The 22,554-nt window shown below is 33.4% G+C and overlaps 1 pseudogene; it reads left to right on the top strand.

Moving 5' to 3' along the window:
* Positions 1 to 341: 341 nt before the first annotated feature.
* LOC122102936 lies at positions 342 to 438 on the top strand (annotated as a pseudogene).
* The last annotated feature ends 22,116 nt before the right edge of the window (positions 439 to 22,554 follow it).

Below are 22,554 nucleotides of genomic sequence, written 5' to 3'. Positions count from 1 at the left end.
CTCTTAAGCAAGGCTTACTTTGAATCCATTAGCTCCACAAAGCTAACTCAGTTTATAAACAAATACTTGAAAAGCAATCACTTTTGGACCTAGCTATAAAGGCTTCAAAGTATGATCAAATTTAAGATGAAAAATACTTAAAATAGTCATTGACAAAAAATTGCAAATGTGAGCAATCGACCAAACAATATAAATTTTTTCCAATATACACAGAATTTTAGAGAAGTAAGATCAATAGCATTTTTAGGAACAATAAGGCTTCCTAGTTACAAACAGTCAACCAAGGATATATGCCTGTATAAAGAATGCATCATTAACTACTTAAATCTACAGGATACTACACGCTTCAGCAGCACGTTTACCCAAATTACAATATAGAAATTATCATGGCACTTGCACAAGGATGATATGAAAATTTCTGAAGTATTCCATATTTTTCATCCTTCAGATGCAAGATATGAAAAACAGTTATTAAAAATTGATTACAAAAATACAAGTCGTTATGTCGATAAATGAACTTTACAACTTTGGTGCGTGTTGGGGGGGTAGCGGCGAGGATTGATTGGGGGGGCAGGGGAAGGATGGGAATGGATGGGAAGGGTAAACAAAGAGGAGGCTACAATGCTTGTTAAGAAATGTACTCATTATCTTGCCCATATAATTGTAACCCCACTGTACAGTATTTTCACAATAAAAATATTAAAAAATACAAATGTAACAATACATGTAATTCATTGAACTGAAAGTTATTTTGACATCAATGCATTAAATCCTCACCTTAGAAAGGCCTTTACATAGCATAATCTTTACAAAACTTTTGAAATTAGATAACATTGTCATTTTATCCCAATGAAATAAAATACTATAAGGACCTAGGAAAAAAAGGAATCTTAAACTTGTTCTATATGGAATGCTATCTGAAATAACACATTTGTAATGAACAAATATATATAATAAAACAATGTAGAATTCAAAGTATTACATCTAGGAGAGAATTAGATAGATTATGTACATTATACAAACAAAAAACAGATTATTTTAAAATATAATTTTTTCATTCAAGCACCAGAAATATTTTTAGTTTTTGTACTACTCATTCCAACAGATAAGTTGAAATGATTTCTGATTTAAATAATCACAAACCCAGCAGAAATCATTATAGATGTATACAAACAAATCTTGAATACATTTTGACATCAAAGTCAGGCAATTCACTTGAAAAATACGATGGAATCCATGAATTTTTAAAGTAAGATATTGCAGTTGCTTTGTATTGTGAAAATATTTTGTATGGACACAAAGATGGATTGGCATTTTTGAAATTTAAGAAACTTAACCAAACCATTATGACTTAGGAGAACAATTTTTACAGCCTTCCACAACTTCAAAGAGGTAGTGATACATATTTATCCTTTTGGCAATATCAAATGCAGTTTCTTCCAAGTTCTTCAGACCTGGTTTCATATATGGTTCAATAGAAGGAGATTCAGCATATCTTTGCTATTTCTATTCCAAGCAACAAGCTGCAAGGGGGTCAAGAGGACTTTAGTTTGGGCATTGGTATCTGCATCATGATGAACTAAGAAGGAAGCCACTCTGGTATTATTCCACATATCAGCACTGTGCAGGGGTGTCCAGCCATTCACAGTTATTGCATGAATATCTGCCTTGAGCCACCAACACATAGACAATGTCAAAGTGTCCACTTAGGCTTCCCGATGAAGAGAGGTATACTCATTATCATCCCTAGTATTCACATGAATGTCCTTTTTGGAAAGTAGTCTCTGTACTGTAGTAAGCCAATTATTTTCAGCAGCCCACAGAAAAATTTGCTTGAATACTTCTCCATTTTTTTTTACAAATGATATCATTCCTCACTTTTTCATCTTGTTCCTTGTCTTCATCAGAATTGCCTAACCAGAGACAATGAGTACCAGTGGGAATGGGGTGTATATGTATTCCCCAATAGTTCACGTTGGTTGAACTGGTCAGAAAAATCCAGTGAATTTTCTACATCTGTTATTTCACCATGATTTTTTTTCACTTTTTCCATTTTTACTATTCGAAATTATTCTAACTGGTGAGTAGGGAATTGATAGAGAGCAGAGGAAAGGTTTTCCTCCATATTCAAAGGTACAGACTGAAAATGAGGACCAGTGGTGTCTTCATGAGCAGCTATTCTAGGAATGAGAAAATATGAAATAATGCCTTCTATGTAAATGATTTGGGAAATGGCAGAGCCGAAAGTGAAATGATGCAACCAAAAATATAAAAGCAAAATAAATTAGGATAATTATGGATCAGTCATATTATCTATGAGAACCATGAAAGGGAGAGAGGAAGTGAGAGATGTGCAATCACCTAGCTAGCCACAAAATCCATGCCTTTGATCAATTTATAGAGCAAACAATTTTATTTTTTAAAAATAGAATTTATGTATTTATTGAAATTAGTACATAAATTTTAATAGCCTACATAAAGAGACATAGCTTTTACCAAATTACAGACAAGAATCTAAATCCCTGATAATTCTAGTAACAGATCTGACTGAAATCAGTTGTATCACACTTTTCCTGTAGAGTGAAGGAATAGGTCCAGGCTAGGAAAGCAGCCAGAGAAGGCAGGCCGATTGTATCTGGGACAAAACTTTGTGGAAAATGGTATTGAGGATTACCTCTGAAAGTGTATTTACTGTATCTTTTGGAAGAATTCGTCAGTATTTTTCTGGGAGCAATCCCCTAGCCAATTTTCCAGAGTAAGCACATCACTCCTTTCATCTCTATCACAACGTTTTGTAAGTCCTCAATAACACACTACCCCCTAGCTCAATAAGCTAAAACCACACTGTGCCCATATTCTTTCAATACATTTTTTTCATGATTGTACAAATAATTTAGTGAGAACCTTCTATGTACTTTTCTAATGTGGGAATGAATGTGGGAATGAGGGGCATGACAATAGAGTAAAAGTAAGAAAAATTCAATTTAATTAGCTATTATAATATTTAAAAACATTTTCAACTCTAACTCATAGCATCATTTACTATTATTTTAATCTTTATTTGATTACTTCATCAATCCCCTAAATACGTTAAATACAAAAGCAAAAATTGTGATTTGATTTTGACACTCATGTGTGAGCATGCACAATATGGGCAAATAGATTGGAATTAATACCCATTATCCATTTTGTTAAATTAGGATGATTTTTCCAAACTGATTCTCGCAATTCATATTCCATTCAACAACAAGAAACGTGACAATTCCTTTTGGTTTCCTCCTTAATAACTTTTGTTTCCATTTTATTTTACAACAAAGGTTGATTTTTCATAAATCTACTGTAGATACAAAGATACGTTAAAATACTTCTATTTGTATGCATTGATATATACATACACACATCTATTACACATGTTGCAATTATAATTTATAAGTTCTGTAACTGTATGATTTACTAAATTATTTTAAAAATAGACAACTTATGCCTGGAATCCTGGTTACTCAGGAGGATGAGATCTGATGATCATGGTTTGAAGTCATCTTGGGCAAGAAAGTACATGAGCCTCCTATCTCCAAACAACGAACAGAAAATAAAATTGAAACTGTGGCTCAAAGTAGTACAGTGGTAGCCTTGAGAGAAAAAGCTCAGAGACAACACACAGGCTCTTAGTTCAAGAACTACAATCTAGCCAAAAAATCTAATTTACAGCTGTGTAAGTAGAATATTTCCATCACCCAAATGCACATCCATGCTCATTTGCAAGATAACTCTGTTATGTCTGGAGTACCACACAAAATTATAGCTTAAGTAGAAAGGATCACAACATGGGTTCACTCTATTTCTCTCATGGATTTTTTCTCCACTGAAATACTCAAATCTTACAATCATTCAAATTATTTGAAGTCATAGCTTTTTTCTTCAATACCCATAATAGAGTTTGCATTGAGTGTCTTGTGTCTCCTAAATGTGTGTACTTACCACTTTGTCATACCCCCAGCCCTAAATTATCCTGATTATTTTTCAGATAGAATCTGGCGTCCTCCTTGTGTATGATCTTAGGCTCAGTCCACTTTATGTTATTCTTCCTGGAATTTAGAATAACAGGTACATGGCATTGTGTACAGATCTTTCTGTCTAGTCTGGGCTTTAACCACTGTCCTCACAACAGTACACTCCCATGTATTCAGGATTCTCAAAAGCTTATCATAGCTGATTTTTTAAAACAAATCTTTGCATTTCCTGCAGGTTTTTAAGTACTGAATTAATTTGTGTTTTCTTGGGGTTTTTTTGTTTCATTTGAATGTATTTGTTGAGTTGTTCCAAACTTTCCTTTTTTTTTTCACTCACGTTCTTACCTAAGTGCTGGGAAACCAATTCTTCTTTCTCAAGATAGTCAAGGTGAACTTTATTTATTCCAAAGCAATTTCAGTAATATTTAAACACCTTCATACCTCTGAATGTTATACGAATGCTAAGTGCTGAAAAGGGTCTTTTTAATTTTCACAGCAGTCTTTGGCATACACAGACAGATCATGAAATAGATGAAGATAATAAAACTATAGATGCTTGGCAGAGGACAAAAACCTATTATTAATTGTTTGACAGAGACTTCCCTTCTCGTGAAAGAAATACGCTGTTTGATGCGGGATTTCACAAAATCATATAGCTAGGAAGAACCTAAACAATCATATAATACTACAGAGTTGAGGGAGATGAATAGCCCTCCTGAATAATTTACTTTTGGGTCAAATAAAAGCAGGCTTGCAAAAAGAGAATAGACTTTAGAGAAATATGATCAGTTGCATGTAAATAGCTGCTTACATGATTTTGTTAATTTGTGAGCTAATACATGGCAATAAGGTACAACAAGGTAAAAAAATAAAGAAGGTCGCATTGGTGTGTTTGTGTGTTCACGCGCACGTGTGTATGCACACGCACATCTGCAGGTGCTCATGCATGTATTCATCATTCCTGAAGCTTGATAGTGCCTGGGCACTATCCCTAAGCTTCTGTGCCCAAGGATAGTGGTCTACCACTCGAACCACTGCTCCACTTCTGATTTTTTGGAGATATCACATGTATTTTCACGATTGGACGGGCTTTGAACAGTGGTCTTCAGATCTCAGGCTCTTGAATAGCTAGCTAAGCTGATTCAGCCTCTGAGTAGCTAGTTAAAATTCTGACTGTCCTTTGTGCTTCACAGCTCTTTTATTCTTTTCCTGAGGTAATGACAAGCCTAACTCATATATATGTCTAGTTGCTTTAAAAATACTGTTACTGCTTGGCACCAGGGGCTCCCATTTCTACTCTTAACTACTTAGGAGGCTTGAGAACAGAACCCAAGCCAAAAGTTTAGTGGACTTCCTTCTCCATCTATAGCTGGGTGCACTGGATCATTTCCACCATCCTGCACTATCTAGAGGCTAAGATTGGAAATACTGCAGAATCCAGGCCAGCAAAGGTAGGCAGCTACACAAATTGGTGTGCAACTCAGGTGCATGTTCTTGTGGAAAGGGAACCCCTGTTCTAAAATTAACCACTGATATGACACCAGCCTAGCAAGAACAATACTGCAAGTTGAAATCCCCACAATTACCCACAACCAAAATATGTAAATATATTATATTAACATCCCAAAACTTAGTACAATCTGTTCTTTGGTTTAATATCATCTTTATCTGATTATCATATGATGTGACAGAATAGTTTCTTCATTACTCTTAAGATATATTTTAAAAGACCTAGAAAAGTCTTTCTCACTTATTAACTGCAAACGAATGGCAATTCATCTCATTTCTTACATATTTGACTAACACCATAAATTCATCTTATGATTTTTATTAATACTAATATATTCTGATTTATTACTTTACTTTGTAACATTTATAAATTTTTTGCTTCTCTGCTGAAGTTTAAGTATTTAAATAGTATCATCAAAGTATATTCCTTGGGTACTTAGGGCAGTTTTTTACAAAGTTTTTAACCAATGGCTTCTAAGAATTCCTAATTGGTATATTATTTAGTTTATTTTTAATTTCAATTTAATTTTATTGTAAAGGTAATGTACAAAGGGGTTACAGTTACATATGTAAGGTAATGAGTACATTTTTTAATGGAAAGAACATTGTTATCCCCTCCATCGATTTTCTTGTAAACAAAAAAGAAATACTGATGCTTTAGCTGTTGCTCTTGATCAATGTGTACTTTTGTTTTTTTGTTCATGCATTTTTATTATAAAATTGATATACAGAGGGTTTATAGTTACTTAAGTCAACTAAATAATGCACTTCATTTTATTTTCTAAATTTCAAATTTTGATCTTATTTTCTTTTGTTTCTTTAGAGTAATTCTTTTTTCAGAGTCGTAGGATTAGTTAATTTAATTTTGCATGAGTTTTACACATGTAAATTATTTAGACACATATATTTGCTTTTAAAATATTTAACATGTATAGTTAAAATTATTTTCTTAATTTTTATATGGTTGGTGAATTTAAATAAATTTAATTTCTTATAGTTCTAAACATATTTGTCCTTACTGTGTTTTCAAGAAGCACATACTTTATTAAGAAGGCTTCATTACGTGGTCACTTTTTGGAAATATTTGTACTTGAATTAAAAAAAATGTTTGAGTAGGGCATGGTGATTTGTGGCTTCCATTTTCTAGCTATGGTGGGAAGTGTAAGTAGGGTTTGTGATTCAGGAGAGGCTTTGAAATGATGAGACCTTATTATAAAAGTATCCAGAGTGAAATGATTAGAAATATAGCCATCTCTAGTGAGATATAGAGTACCTGGTTATCATATTCTAAATCTTGAGTTAAAATATCAGTAACATCAATCTTTTGTCAAAATAAAAGTATACATGTTTCAAAATGTTTATTATTTAAAACTTGTTTGCAAAGGTTCTCATGTCTTCTGTTTCTTTATTTTCAATTTAGTTGATCTATAAGAATCCAAGTATATTGTGACTATTTTATTTCTACTAAACTTTTAAATAGTATGAGCAATAATACGATTTCATATTAACATATTTTTACTATTTGTGATAATTTCCTGTGTTTAATATTGCCGGAGCCTGCAGGCAACGAAAGGGAATCCTGAATTGGGGGCGAGGATGGAATAATAAAGACATAAGACAAAGGATGGGGTCAGGAGGTCTGCAGCTCAAGACTACAGCACCGTTTATTTTTAACTGTCCTTATTATATACTATTAGAAGTCAAGAGGTAACCTAAGGTCACCATAGTGCAGAAAAGCAAGGAAAATTTTAATAAAAACAAGGTGCAGATTGCAAGACAAGGTCAACTGATAGAAAGTAAAACAAACTCTACAGACATAGCAAAGCAAACCCCCGCACCTGGTGCTTTTCATGAAAGCCAGTTCCTTGTACGTGCCTTCAAGTGAGCACAAGGGTCAAGATGACCTTGGAGCTTTACTGTCGGCTCCCAAAATACTATGATGATATAAATATTCCAAATGTGTGTATGTTGGGTGTGTGTGTGTGTCTGTGTTAATGTGGGTTTTTTGTGTGTGTGCTTTGTCTGTACTTTGTAATGCTTGGGCGATCACACCATTGCTTCACACATGCTAGGCCAATGTTTTAACACTGAGCTATAGTGTCTAGTTATAATTCAAATAGAGTTTTAAATTATGACTTTTAAATTTTCATTTCCTATGACTTCAAAATCATATATGATAAAATGTGATCCATCTTCTATCCACATTAGCAATTTTATTGTTATTGTTATTTACAATATTTCTACTGCCTTTCCACTTCCAAACTCTTGCGTTTGTTATTGATAAAGGTTTTACTTTGCTTCTTTTCTCTCTTCATTCTTTTTTCCTTTGGAGTTTACCTATTCTTTCTTTTATTTCTTTGGAAATTAATTATCATCTTCCTATTACAATTTCTTTACATTGTAACAGGTTTATACAATGCTTTATTTTCTACTTTATTTTCTATTTTTTCCATGTTATTTGACTCTCAGTCAAAACTATTAGGTGGATTAAAATGAAACTTGATTCAGGACACCTTATATTCCTCTTTCTCTTCTCTGAAGTGTTTCTGATTTTTGAAACAGTACCAATGACACATCTATGACACACATTCTATCCCCTCTCACTCTCCTCTGCTGTGCAGTGTTATCTAAATCTTAACTCATTCCTAAATTAATTTTAGAAAACAATATAGTCTTAGAGCAAACTAGCCTTGGAATAGATTTCTTGTTTTGAAATTACAAAAGAATTGATAATCCTTTGCATTGGAAATCATTTAAAAATGTTTATCACTTATTATAATTCATATACCAAGCAAGAATAATTTGATCTAATCATTACAATAAAAGTCCAGTCCCAATATATTACCTATCATTATTCTTAATTCCTAATCATCACCTAAATATCTTAAACAATCTAAATAGTCATGTCTTTAACATAGACGTAAATATTCTATACTTTTACTTAACATTTTCCAGGGGAATGTATTCATGTTTCTAAGAAATGTTCACAGCAGTTAAAATTTGCTTTTGTGAAATTAATGTGATACATTTTGTTGCTGTTGTTGTTGTTTGCAAGACTTTGGCATTGTTCCCAAGGCTTTTTATGCTCAAGGCCAGCCCTCCACAACTTGAAGCACAGAGCTAATTCCTGTTTTTAGTGACTAATTGGAGATAAGACTCTAACAAGTACTTTTCTGTCTGGGCTAGTTTCGAACACAATTCTACGATCACAGCACCCAGAATTATAAGAGTGAGTCACTGGCACTTGGTTTGATGTATTATTTTAAATTTTAATTACGTTTTAAGATTTATTTTTCACTATAATGTACATCGTTCTACACAGAAATTTAGATATATGTACATATTTCTGATGACAAATAATCTCTAAAATGTATATCTTTCTGCACATAACATATATATATGTATATGTATATGTATTTCTGAAGACAGACTGCCTCTAAAATTTTTATGCTACTATTTTGACCTTCTTTCATTTCAAAGATATACAGTCTTTATCTAAAAGTTTCCGAGAATAAAATAACTAATATTTGATTTGAAAGTAGAGTTTATTACTTTAAAGGAAATTTTAGATATACACACGATATTGTAGTAACATTTACAGTATATCACTTGAAAAAAGTTCTGTTCAACCTCTTAAATATTTGTGTGCAGTGACGGAGAGAGAGGAACTTAATTCATACTGGTTAGGAATTTGCAATGCTTCAAAAATCTATTCCATAATTTGTTATAAGCACATAGTCAAGCTACCTGATATGGTTAGTTTTTTGGTTTCTTTATTTGTTCAAAATTTTAATATGGATGCATGCACAGTGGTAACATTCAAATTATTAATCCAAAGACAAATAATAGCAAAGTCATAGACACATATCAGACTTTCAATAATTAACACATATGATGCTAATAATAATTTTGATGAGGATGATGAGCACAGTGTAGCCTGATGATGACTTATTTTTATTTCTGCAAGAAAAAATTTGTGATTTTAAACCAACAAACTGAATTTGACTCTTTCCTTATTTGTAAGGTAAGGTGGAAAATGTAAGGACTCTTCACTTTTCTTTTTTCTTGCTCTAGAAGTCAACAAATATATTCTTCAATATTTCTGGTAGATTATATCCATTTACAGATGAGAAATGTAATGCCAACAGTCAATGTAGTGAGTAAATAATGATACTGGAATTTGTGTCTGAGATATTCACTCTGTGTGCTTACATGGAGCAGTAATTTGGTGATGGAGAGGAACAATATGAAAAGTCTATGGGGAAAAAGCATACTATGTAAGCAGTTGTTTTAGGACTAGGTGACCCATGATGAGTATTTGAAACAGGCCGGTTTCAGGGGCATAAAAAGGAGTACATGGAAATTATATTAGTGACATAAACATAAAATCTTGATTATTCATCTTATCTAATGGACAGAAGTAGGAGGGTAAGAAGAAATCTAAAGTGCTTCCATGTCTCTGGCTGGCAGCCATGTTAGTAATATTCTTGGTGATAAAGAATACAGGTGGAAATGATGGATTTAGAGGAAAAAAACTCTCTGATAGTTCTAAAATTTATGTTAAACCGATGCATAGATAAGTCTTTTTAGACATCATTAAAATATCCAAGACCATTAATATGAAAAAGAATAATAAAATCGGGGGCATTATTAAACGGAAGAGTAAAAGGAAAGTTCTGACACAAATGTGAGCAATGTGAGCATCATAGTGAACAAGAATAGAAGAAAGAGATAAATAAGGAAACAAGAAAGTAATAAAAACAGATTTACAGAAGTAAAGGAGGGAATGAATTTTCAGGAAGGTACTGAAGGAAATATGCTATTTGGATTTGAAAACTAAAAGGACATAGACAAGTTCAATAAGCACAGTGTTTTGGTGAAAGTCAGATTAATAAAATTTTGAGATATGAACGTGAAGCCATAAAATTCTGGATCCATGAATTCCACAGATCCTCTTGATTTTAAATGTTGGGACCAAATGCTTTTATCCTGACCTTAGAAGAATTATGCAGATATAATTATCATGATGAATCCTGTGAATATTTTTGAAGAATTTGTTTAACCAGGTGATTATTGATTGAACAGCAGCACAGATAAGACTAATTTGTCTACGTTCCAATGAGTGACCCATGTATCCACATCAGTTTGGGATTTTATTGAAATATCTTTAGATATGTTTGGATATTTTATCAACCTATTCATTATAAATGTAGGACAAGTAACACTGATGTTACTGATGTTACTGAACAGTCCTCAAATTGATTCTTCTTTAGAATAGAAAATGCCTGATTGACACATCATAACTGTCATATACTCTATTTAAATCTAGTTCTTGTTAGGGATATCTCCATGCTGAAATAACCCTGTCAATGAACATGCCACAAATTCTTATATAGGAAGTACTCTTATAAACTTTAAACGTTTATTGAATGGAAGAGTTCAGACATCACCCTCACCACTAGGATTAAATGACTAAAAAGATAAGACATTTTGTTTTAATGCCTTTCTTTCATTTTCTCATCCATATTTGCAAGTAGGGAAGGATTCTGATGTAAAAATAATACAATGGTGATTTGTATTAACACAACATCTAGGATCTAGTGTTAATTCGGATACTTACTAATAAGCTCCAGTTTTTGTGGATATTTATATTTCTCCTGGGTAAACTAATGAGCTCCAAGAAAATGTCCCTAAGGAACCTTTCAATTCTAATATCACTGGTTGTCTCAAAATTCTTTAAATTCTACGCCCTCTAATGTGGGCATAGGGTTATAATGTGGAACTTTTCTCCTCAAAGAGTGAGTACTACCCTATTGCTTAACATGTACAAAGTAGCTTCACATAGACTGGGCATGTGCAAACAAGAAGTGGTAGTTGAACAATGTTCTTAGCAGCTTTCACAGATTAAATGGAAATAGAGCAACTATGAACTCAAAAGGAATGTGCAAAAAAGACAAAGGCACAAAGTAGAATGTGCCAAGGAAATGCTGAAGTATAATTTCAAATAATCTGCTTAAGTGTGAGGGTGTTTCAAAGCACAACTTCAGAAAATTTAGTTTTATATCTTGGGAGAAAAACTGCTTTAAGCTGTTCCGGGATAATTGTACAAGTAGAAGCCCCTTTGTCTACCTCTAATCAGCCACAACATCATCAACTTAGGTACTATTTTCCAAGTGCAAAGTAAGAAAAAGAGGGCTCATCACATTTAGTGTTCAGGTTGAAATAACGGCAATCACATAACTTTTCTTATGTATTCATTTATTTTTGAGCATTAAGGTAGGAAAAAGCCAAAAAAACATTTTGCATGTACCTAAATTAAGTGCGACGTATTATATTGGTTTCTTTTTAACTTGGAAGTTATAGATTATGTCTTTATACTCTAATTTGGGACAATGATCTGCTGTTAGTTATTTTCTTCTCTTCCCCTTCTTTTGTCCTTCCACTTAATTATTATTTAAAGAGACATACCTGAGCTTGCATTTCTAAATTCTTCAAAATTATCTCAACTATTTCATACTTCTGGCAACCTCCTATATCTTTCTCAAGGGAATATTTTGAAACTACCATTTTTATCCTATATGATATTGGATATCTTCCTGCCTAATTCAGTGCAAGATATACATAGACTCATCCAAGTATCTCAACACTTGTGCCACCATAAAATCCTGCCTTACTTAGAAATCATGATTTTAGAATGTTTGGGGAAGTAGAATCTGTCATTTTTGAATGACCCTAAGTGATATTTACATGCAATCATGTTTTAAACCAATATGCCACTCAGTTGATGAACGAATTGACAAAATGTGGTATACAAACACACACACACACACACACACACACACACACACACACACACACACGGTGGAATTCTATGCTTCTAATTAATAAGGAAATAGAAAGACTTGGAAATATCCTACTAATTAAAATAAGCAAGACACAAAGAGATTCCATGGTTTCCCTCATTTGTAATAAGTAGGAAATGTCTAGAATAGTCCTAGCAGAAGAGCTGAATGTCTCAATAGTGATGTATATATGACCATATAAGATAATGCTGAGCATAATAAACTCCTAGATATGGATACAGAGGTTTTTCTTTGTAGTTATTGTTTTTTTAAATTTAATTTTATTTTTTTTGTGAACATACTGCACAGAGGGGTTACAATTACATGGGCAGGATAATGCATACATTTCTTATCAAGCATTGCAGCCTCCTCCTTTGTTTACCCTTCACATCCCTTCCCTACCTCCCCCCTACCTCCCCACCACCCAATCCTCCCCCTTCCCCCCCCACCCCCCACCCCCGCACCAACGTTGTAAAGCTCGTTTTCGACATGACAACTTGCACTTCTCATTGTTGCAACACGTCCACCTGTATCCTTAAATGACTTGTTTTTCCCCATCTCCTCCACAAGTTATACTGACATCAAATATAGTAAAAGCAGGGGTTATACTGTGGGGGAGGGACATACAAGGCAACAAAGAGATAATCTTATAAATGCATTAGAAACAAATGCATGAAATAAAAAAAAACATTAAAATACATATCTAAGGGTTCATTTTCCTAACATCACATTATCTGACCTTTTCCCAATGTGATTTCTTTTTTCTTTGTGTTTTCCCCTATGGTTTATCCTCTGCAGTATTTGAATTCGGGATTCTGTGTATTGTATATACATATATCTTAATTTGGCAAGGGAAGAGGAACAACACAATGCAAGGCAAATGGCGAAAGACAAACCAGTGCAATAGCAATACTCACAAGACTTGTTGGAAATTTACATTACAACTTGTAAAGGGTATTGGGGTGAAGGAAAAGTATGAGAAAAATGAGGGAGGAGGTAAAAAGTTCCACATGCTATATATTTACTACCTTACAATTACTGCAACCCCTTCTATATATCACCTTGACAATAAAATTAAATTTAAAAATAAGCTACATAAAATATAATTTCACTGTATTGGTATAGTAAATATTATTCTATGTGTGTTACCTTTTTAAAAAATGAACCCAAATCATCTTCTAATTTGTATTAATAACCCCTTTCTTTATCAGAGTGTCATCAACTTGAATGTTATCAAACTATACAAAATTTTCAGAATATACTTGCCATTATTTTGAAAAAAACATTATTTTAATATTTTCATATTAAAACAGAAAACAGTTCAATTTTATGGAAACTCCTAACTTTTAAAACTAATTGTTAAGAAGACAGACTATATGTGTTCTTCAACATTCCTATTACTACTAAATACTCATTTTCAAATTCTGAACATGCCATACCAGAGACATTCAAAACAGTACCTGTTTGCATTTTATTCTGCAATAGATGTAGTTTCCAGTGGGGGGTGGGTACATATTTAAAAGTCAACAGAAAAAATAGCCCCATTCTGGTAGAAGATAAAACTATGAAGTATCTATAATAAATTCCTCAAGTGTAAACATATGTTTATCAGAGTAAGCTATTATTTCTATGACCATCAATCCTAAGTTTTTATGCTGTAAGTTCATCCTAGCCCAACAGATTCCAACTTGTAAGGTGGACCTTAAAATTCCCTAAATTCACATCAGGACTAGCTTATCATTATTGTGAAAAAATACTACACTTCTGCTAATGTGATGCCCTTCCTATTGGGGAAAGAACACTACACTAAACTTTGCTGCATCATTTTCCCCCCAGTGGTATTCTTGAGATCAAAACACTTGCAAATATTATTTATAGCTATATTTTCATCTATCACAGATACTCAGAATATCTGAATATCTGAATATGAAGATCTGAAATTGTGGTTCAAAGCCCACTCAGGCAGGAAGGTTCCTCAGATTCTTATCTCCAATAAACTGCTCAGAAAAGCCAGACATAAGTGGCACTGTTGTTCAAGTGGAAGAGCAGTAGCCTTGAGCAAAAACAGGCTCAGGGACAGTCCCAAGCACAGAATTTAAGCCCTAGGACAAAGCAAACAACAAAAACAAAATTAAAACAAACCCAAAACCTAGCATTTTTCTCATTATATACAGAGGTATGTTTAAAGAAATTTCTTCCTGTGTTATATATAGGTGGAAGGAAAAGGTTGTCACACAATTACTCTGTTCATCCCATGGTGCACCAAAGTCTCAAAAAATTCTTCTTTTTATAAATTAATATCATAAATTTGTTGGCAACTTTTTCTACATTATTCACATTATCATCTTACACAGGAACTGTTGCAATTATCTATTAACTAAGTTCTAATTATACCTCACTTGAAAGAATATTTTAGGCAAATAGAATGCCAGAATCATTTGTGAATTTGTGAATTAAATCTTCTGTCCTATAGAATATGGAATACAATATGAAATAGAATATTAAATTACAAAGAAAACTTACAAATAAAAATATTTATTTTATATCTAAATTCTAATTTAGACAAGTCTACAAACTCCTACATTAAACGAACTTCACTATTTCTCCAGGCTTAAGCTTTTGTAATCCTTCATCATTTCTTTGGAATCCAACAGAATGATGCTTACTTTTTCAAAATTTTGGTTGGGAATCATGAGCTATTTTGCATCTAGGAATGTTCTGTAATGAAGAGAGTATTTAAAACATAACTGAGGATTATATATGAGTTGCATTTCAATAGCAAACTTGACTTCTCAAAACATAATGACAAAATTAGCCAAACTTGCAATTGTGTATTCCTTTCCTGTTTTTTTTTATTCCTTTCTTGTTTTGTTTTATTGAGACAAAATTATGTTACCTAGTCTCAGGAAGGTATCACTATGTAATTCCATTCTCTAATCTCCTGTCTTAGTCTGAGTGCTAGAATTCCAGCCTTGTATCTCATTGTCCTACCATACTTTGTTGGTTTATTTAATCTTGATACAGACTAGCATTTCTGAACTTCTCCGATAATATTTTTCAAAAGACTGATGGCTCAGAATGTTTATGTACTATTTTCGATGATCTTCTAACATTTGATACAGGATATGAACATTTTCAGAAGCACCTGCAGGGGTCTCTGATTCATTCCTCCATGGATCCAACCCCTTCAATAATGATTACTTGACTTTCTTACTATCTCTGGTCCCTAAATATGTAATATTCTCAAGTGTATTAGGGAAAATTTCACTTGAGGACTTTCTAATATTAAAAAAATTATCACTTGATTCTAGTCTGAGTACATTTTTTTTATTATTTTCTAACATTTCTACACATTCTGAGAGTTGTTTCATATGTGTGTTTGCACATAGAAGTGCCTCTGTGTGTATGTGCATGTTTGTATATGTGTGTGTGTGTGTGTGTGTGTGCGTGTGTGTGTGTGAAAACCTCAAGCTCTTATTCAGCAATCTTGCTCATAACTAGTATTCCATCACATGAGCCATTCTTCCAATGCAGCTTTTGGCTGGTAATTATAAATAGTGTTTCAAAGACTGCTCTCCCAAGCTGGATGCAAACTGAACTTCCCAGACTCCTTTACATTCTTAAGTTCTATTTTTCCAGGAGTATCAACTTTTAAAATACAAACATTTTTGTGAGTGCAAAAGCTGTAGCCCAGATTTTTAACTCGAGTTCATATAAAGATAGAGAAACATATACATTACATATACTGAGTGTACACTGTTAGAAATGTGGTGTTAAGCGGGATGCTGGTGGCTCATGCCTATAATGCTAGCTACTCACGAGGCTGAGATCTGAGGATTGCAGTTCAAATCCAGCATGAGTAGGAAAGTTTCTGAGGCACTTATCTCCAATCAACCACCAGAAACCTGGAAGTAGCACTGTGGCTCAAGAGGTAGAGCGCTAGTTTTGAGCTGAAGAGTGGAGGCCCAGACTTCAAGCCCCACAACCATCCAAAAAAAAAAAAAAAAAAACAAAGAAAGAAAGAAAAAATAGAGAAAGAAATGTGATCTTAGCCACCAGTTCATTGCTAGTATAATTCCTGCTTTCTCAACATGGCCTTTTTTTTTTCCAATTAAGTCTATGGTCTTATATCTGACTTGTTTGGAACCAGAATTATTCTTCCATTCTTTTTACAAATTTTCATGATTAGCTACCATGATTTAGAGTTAGTAGATTAAAGAGAGTGGCCTCATCCTTTATGTTTCAATAGTAGTAATGCTTTCTCTATATCACTCCCATAGATCTACATAGTGGCCTTGGCTTTATTGTTTCAAAGTTGTCTTATTTGCAGAGTCTTCTATAGTGTATTGGACCATTATACTTAAACAAAGAACTTCTCTTTCTCCTATTATTCTTATTGTATCTCCTACTGTTAATTTATGTACACTTGGGAAATAATGAACACCATGCACACTCACAAAAAATGTTTCTGAGAACCTTCTTCCCACTTAAAATCAGTCTTAATTTACAGAGCATAAGAAATTTCAACTTAATTTACTCCAGGATAATTTTTTTCATGTTTTTTATTTTGAAACTGATGTACAGAGGGGTTAGAGTTACATCAGTAAGTTAATAAGTACATTATCTAATGAGCATTGTAACCTCCTCTTTGTTTTTACCCTGTCATCTTTTTTCTTCCCACCATCCAAACTCCCCTTTCCCATCCCCAAGTTTTAAAGTTAGTTTTCAACATAGTGTCTTGTTCATCTCATTGTTACAATGGGTCATATTGTATCCTTGTCTTAACGTTTTATTTCCCTTCCCCTCCCCACATTAGAAAAATGTATATGCAAGGTGCAGGTTAACAACATCAAACACAGTGAAAACAGGGGTTACACCATGGAGGAAGAAAATAGGAGAGAAACAAAAAAATGACATATTACATTTAGTACATTAAAAACAATGACAAGAAAGAAAAAAAAAGTTGTGTCCCTTTCTTGGGTTTCATTTTACTTAACATCATCATATATGGCCATATGTACATGGATAATGTTTTATAAACCATGACAATTCCATATTTTCTCGGTACTAAGTTGTCTCTGAAACACCTCTTACCTCATGTCCAAAGATGTACTTGTGCTATTTCAATGAAGCCAGAAAACATTCTTTTTATCGGAAGTAGCACCATAGATTGTTCCTGGAAGTAAGTGGAAGGAACTGTTATGGGAAGTGGAGGAATTGAACATAGGGAAATGACCAAGTTCAAGTTGATTTGTGCTGTCCTTTTCACTGTACAATAAAATAATCCAAGTCTTGAAGGAAACTCTGTCCCTAACTTGTTCCACTGTGTTCTTTACTCATATAAAACTTTTCTGTAAACTTCTAATTGAGAGTATTACAAAAGGAAACAATCTGCCATTTGAAGGCCAGCATAGAAAAATAAAGAAAATAACTTTGTTTTAAAGTATTCTACTTCAAAGAAACAAAGACATGAGGTTTTAAAGTGTCTATTTTTTTTTTTTTTGGCGGTTTTGGGGCTTGAACTCTGGGCCTGGGCGCTTGTCCCTCAGCTCTTCAGCTCAAGGCAAGCGCTCTACCACTTGAGCTACAGCACCACTTCCGATTTTCTAGTTGTTTATTGGAGATAGGAGTCTCAAGGTCTCTCCTGCCCGGGCTGGCTTTGAACCGCGATCCTCAGATCTCAGCCTCCTGAGTAGCTAGGATTACAGGCGTGAGCCACCGGCGCCCAGCGGTTTTAAAGTGTCTTATGCATGAATATTTAACTCTTGAGATAATTCTCTTGTTGCAAAAGTCAGTTATCCATTCCTTTAATCTGGTCCTGAGTTCGCCATAGCAATGAGGATTCCAAAAAAGCAGGATCCAGTGAGTATGATAAGCAAAAGGAGCCTCTTCTCAAACCAGTGCTGTAAGGATGGTCCCAAAGAAATATGTGGGATTTTTTGTTTGCTTCTTCATTTGTTTAGTGTTTTCTGGATCTAGGGCTTGAACTCAGAGGCTGAACCCTGTCCCTGAATAGTTGTCTTTCTTGTCTACGTGTCCTCAAATCTAGTACACTTCTGCTTGTGCTAAAGCCCCACGTCTTGATTTTTGGTGTATAATTAGAGATAAGAATGTGACAGACTCTACTGCCTGGGTTGGCTTTGAACTGAGAAAACCAAGTGACATCAACTGTATGGATTTCTCTTATGAAACAAGAAATACTAGGAGAAGTTTATTATAAAGCTAATATTTGATAATTTTTAAAATAAGAGAATATATCCATCAAAGAAGCCATAACTTAAAAAACTCAGCTAAAGTCGGTGCACTGAATCATTTTGAAATTATTTTTTAAGCTTAGGAAGATTACTATTGACTTCATAGTTCCTTTTGGGGAAACTGAAATTCATATTTGCACTTTTATTGTTTTTCCTGGGGCTTGAAATTTGATCCTGGGCACTGTCCCTCAGCTCTTCAGCTCAATTGATCACTCTAACACTCTAGCTACTGTACCACTTCTGGGTTTCTGGGGGTTAATTAAAGATGAAAGTCTCATGGACTTTCCTGACCAGTCTGGCTTTGAACCACAATCCTCTGGTCTCAACCTCCGGAGTAGCTAGGATTACTGGTGTGAGCCACCAGCACATGGCTCATATTTGAATTTAGTGCGTTTAATGACACTATGTAGACAAAGAATGGAAATTTGAATGAAATGATGACATTGTAGCTTTTCAGAAAAATTGAGTTAGGAATAAATATGTCCTAGTTGTTCCATGTTGTTATATTAATGACTCATGAACTATAGGACTCTTACATTAGCATCCTCTGCCATCTGTGTAGGTGTTATTTAGTATTAGGAAAAGTCCATAAAGAAATAGAGAAAGACTGAGATTTTTAGAAAGCAAAGGATATCAGGTATGAAAGAACAACATAGAAGGAGATACAACTTATCACACAGAGATTAAGAACTAGCCTAAGTGATTTAGAATGCTAAAGGCAATGAGGAAAAAGCCTAGTTGATAACTAGTTCTTCAATAACCCAAAATAGTTCCCTAGAACAGTTTCTGGTATAATTTAGTTATTATTATCATTTATTTCTTCGACCTGGAGTTATTCCTTCATTTCTATTAAAACTATTAATTAACCTCTGCCTTTTTAGTGCCATAACTGACCAAAAAAGATTTCCAAATCTCGCTTAGACTACCCTTCTCATTGTGATTAGAAGTGACCACTCAAAAGCATGGAATCTTTGAATTTCCAGGGTTAATCTTCACCTGATATCTAAGCACATTCCTGACACTAATTGCTGTGACCTGTTAACAAAAGGGTTTAAAAAAAAAACAAAAAAAAACACAGTATCCTAATATAGGTAAAAAAAAAACAACCCACATGAATTAAGGACTACTGTTAGGTAATAGTTGGAAGGAGCAATTATACATTCCAAGTATGTATTCTCTATTCGGCATTTACTAGCTAAGTGACATTTTTGCCGGTCCTGGGGCTTGAACTCAGGCCCAAAGAAATGTTCCTGAGCTTTTGCTTTTCTTTTTTTTTGCTCAAGGCTAGCACTCTACCACTTGAGGCACAGCACCACTTCCAGTCTTTCTTTTTCTGTTTATGTGGTACTGAGGAATTGAGCCTAGAGTTTCATGCATGCTAAGCAATCACTGTACCATGAAGCCAAATTCCCAGAACCCTAAATGACTTTCTTAAATGGCATTACTTTTTCTTTCCATTACTTTTTATTATAATTTGGGCCTGGTGGTAGAAAAGGAAGTGGACAACAATACTAAGTCCAGTAAGGTTGACATTCCTATCACATCACTAAGGAAGTACTGTGTGACCTGCAGGACTCATAGGGCTGTTTCATATGACATTATTATTGAAAACACTATTAACAGCTCAGACATCCAAAACATTCTGCTTCCACTTTCAAGGTCAAGAGCCAAATATCTAAGCCTTTTTGTTGATTGGGTGTGTTTCTTAGGAAATAAAGAGGAGGATGTGGAATATAATGGTTGAAAAATATGCATATTCACTCCCTGTTCGAATTTTTTGCAATTTAAAAAAGTGCTACTGATGAACTCCCACCTACATCTAATTGACTATGCTGTCTGCAAAAGATGTAGTAAAATGACATTTATTCTGGTGGATATTCACATATATTAAAAAAATCCAGTTCTGGAGAAAAAAGATACTAGGTAAGAAAGTATAAAGTATTGTCTATTAAATGGTTTCTTTTCCTAGCAGAACAAAATGTAGTATTGAAATGATTACTCCAGCTTTCTTTGAGATTTTATGCTGTTTTAGTATCAAAATGTTCTCTAATTCCTGTAACATCCAAAAATAAAAGACATGATTTGAAGGTATCAGTAGTTTTAGAAACAAATGTACATAATAGCTTCCTTCCTGCAGAGACATGTGATGGCAAGTATGATTGATTCTATTATCGTTCTTTTCATTTTGTTCTTTATCTCAAGGGTTGCATATTTTGGCATATTACTCTATGTCCTGCATCAGCTTCTGTAGGTGATATTTACCTCTACTCTGCAAAGTCAAGTTGGGTCATGTGATTTACTTCAGCTCACAATAATGAACCAGAAGTAGTCAAAGGCTATTTGTAGAGAAATATTTCTATCTCCTTGTCTGGGACTATTAGCAGGCTTCTATTCCCTTAGCTATAAAAATAGCATATTTCCAAAGGGAGGCCTCTTTCAACTTATGTACTGGAAGAATATAGAATGTGAAATTGAGGCAAAACTCAAATACAGCAACATATGTATAATACAGCAAGAATTAAGCTAATATTAGAATATAATATTAAGATGTTAGTTTCTTACCATTCTTGCATACCTTTAAGATAGTTGACTATAGCACACCAGAATTTAACAATTACTAAACAATAACTAATCAAAAAGATAACACTTCCTGCTTGATGCTATTATATTTTTATTTTTATAAATAATCATTCTCCATGTGATCAGTTGTGGGGTTATCTTTTTCTATAAATGTGTTTAATCACTCTAGACTACTGTATCTAATATCCACATTCATTATCCAGAGCTTGTGATTGAGATGAGGAAGAAAAATATCTAAATTTCTCCTTCTCTTTACCTCTTCTCCATTTTCTAGTGTGAATTCTCATCCTTTCTCCAAATTCTCCTATTAATAAAGGAAGGGTGACATTGTGAATATGAAGCAAAAGGCTTCAAAGCTAGAATTTTATTCTTTTAGAAATAGATGAAGTAAATCAGAGTGGCTCAAGGAAGAATAAAAGCAATATTTTCCCCTTTCTGTTTTCCACAATAAAGACTGAATATGACTCTAAATATCTAAGAAACAATTTACCTTGGCTAATTTTTTTAAAAATATATTTTTAAATAAATAATAATTTTAAAAATTAAAAGCAGTTTTAAAATAAGTAGTAAATTGTTGTTTGCTTTTGGGAGGCATGAAATAAGACTGCATTAATATTGTGTGAGTTGAGAGGCTAAATTTTTTCAGAATTTAAACATAACGAAAAATCGATGATTTTAAAATAAAAAGCTTGAAGGCACAATTTTAATGTGACATGCAAACAGAGATATCTTTTCTTTTCCTCTCCACAATGACTCAACTACAATAAGAAGTTCATGTAGATTAAACACAAAAAGTTAGAAAAAGAAAACCAGTATTGGGTGGTGCATTATTTAAAAATAGAAGTCAAATAAATAATAACCATAATTCCAAAATAATAACAATCATGAAAAGAGAAGATTTTAAGAAGAATGTATAAAAAGTGATAGTGTCAGAACTGCTTTTGGAGCTGCTCTCTGAGATTTAGGGTTTCTAGTACATGACAATGTTTTAACCAGAATTAACTGCTTTCAGGAATTAAATTTTTTTAGTTATATTTCATAGAAGAAATATGTTGTTCAAATTTAATGAAAGTATAACAGTTTATAGCAGAAAATATGCTACATACTCATTGTGGTACACAGCAAAATAACTTTCTAAAATGTCTATCATCACCAAATATCTAATCCCTCAAATGTAGATTTTGTAATATATATATATAACATATATATATTTATGTATGTATGTGTGTATATAGATAGATACACACACACATAAACAAGTTTGTAAAATAATCACCTTTCATTACCCAAGGAGCGCAAATTTGAATAATTATCTGATGGGGAAAGTATACTCAAATGGGTACTTAAAAGTCGCAGCTG

The sequence above is a fragment of the Dipodomys spectabilis genome, unplaced genomic scaffold (genome assembly GCF_019054845.1).
Source record: "Dipodomys spectabilis isolate Male_0828 unplaced genomic scaffold, ASM1905484v1 ptg001039l, whole genome shotgun sequence".
In the NCBI taxonomy this organism is placed as follows: Eukaryota; Metazoa; Chordata; class Mammalia; order Rodentia; family Heteromyidae; genus Dipodomys; species Dipodomys spectabilis.
The sequence above is the reverse complement of the archived record's forward strand: the minus strand, read 5'-3'. Positions and strand labels throughout refer to the sequence as shown.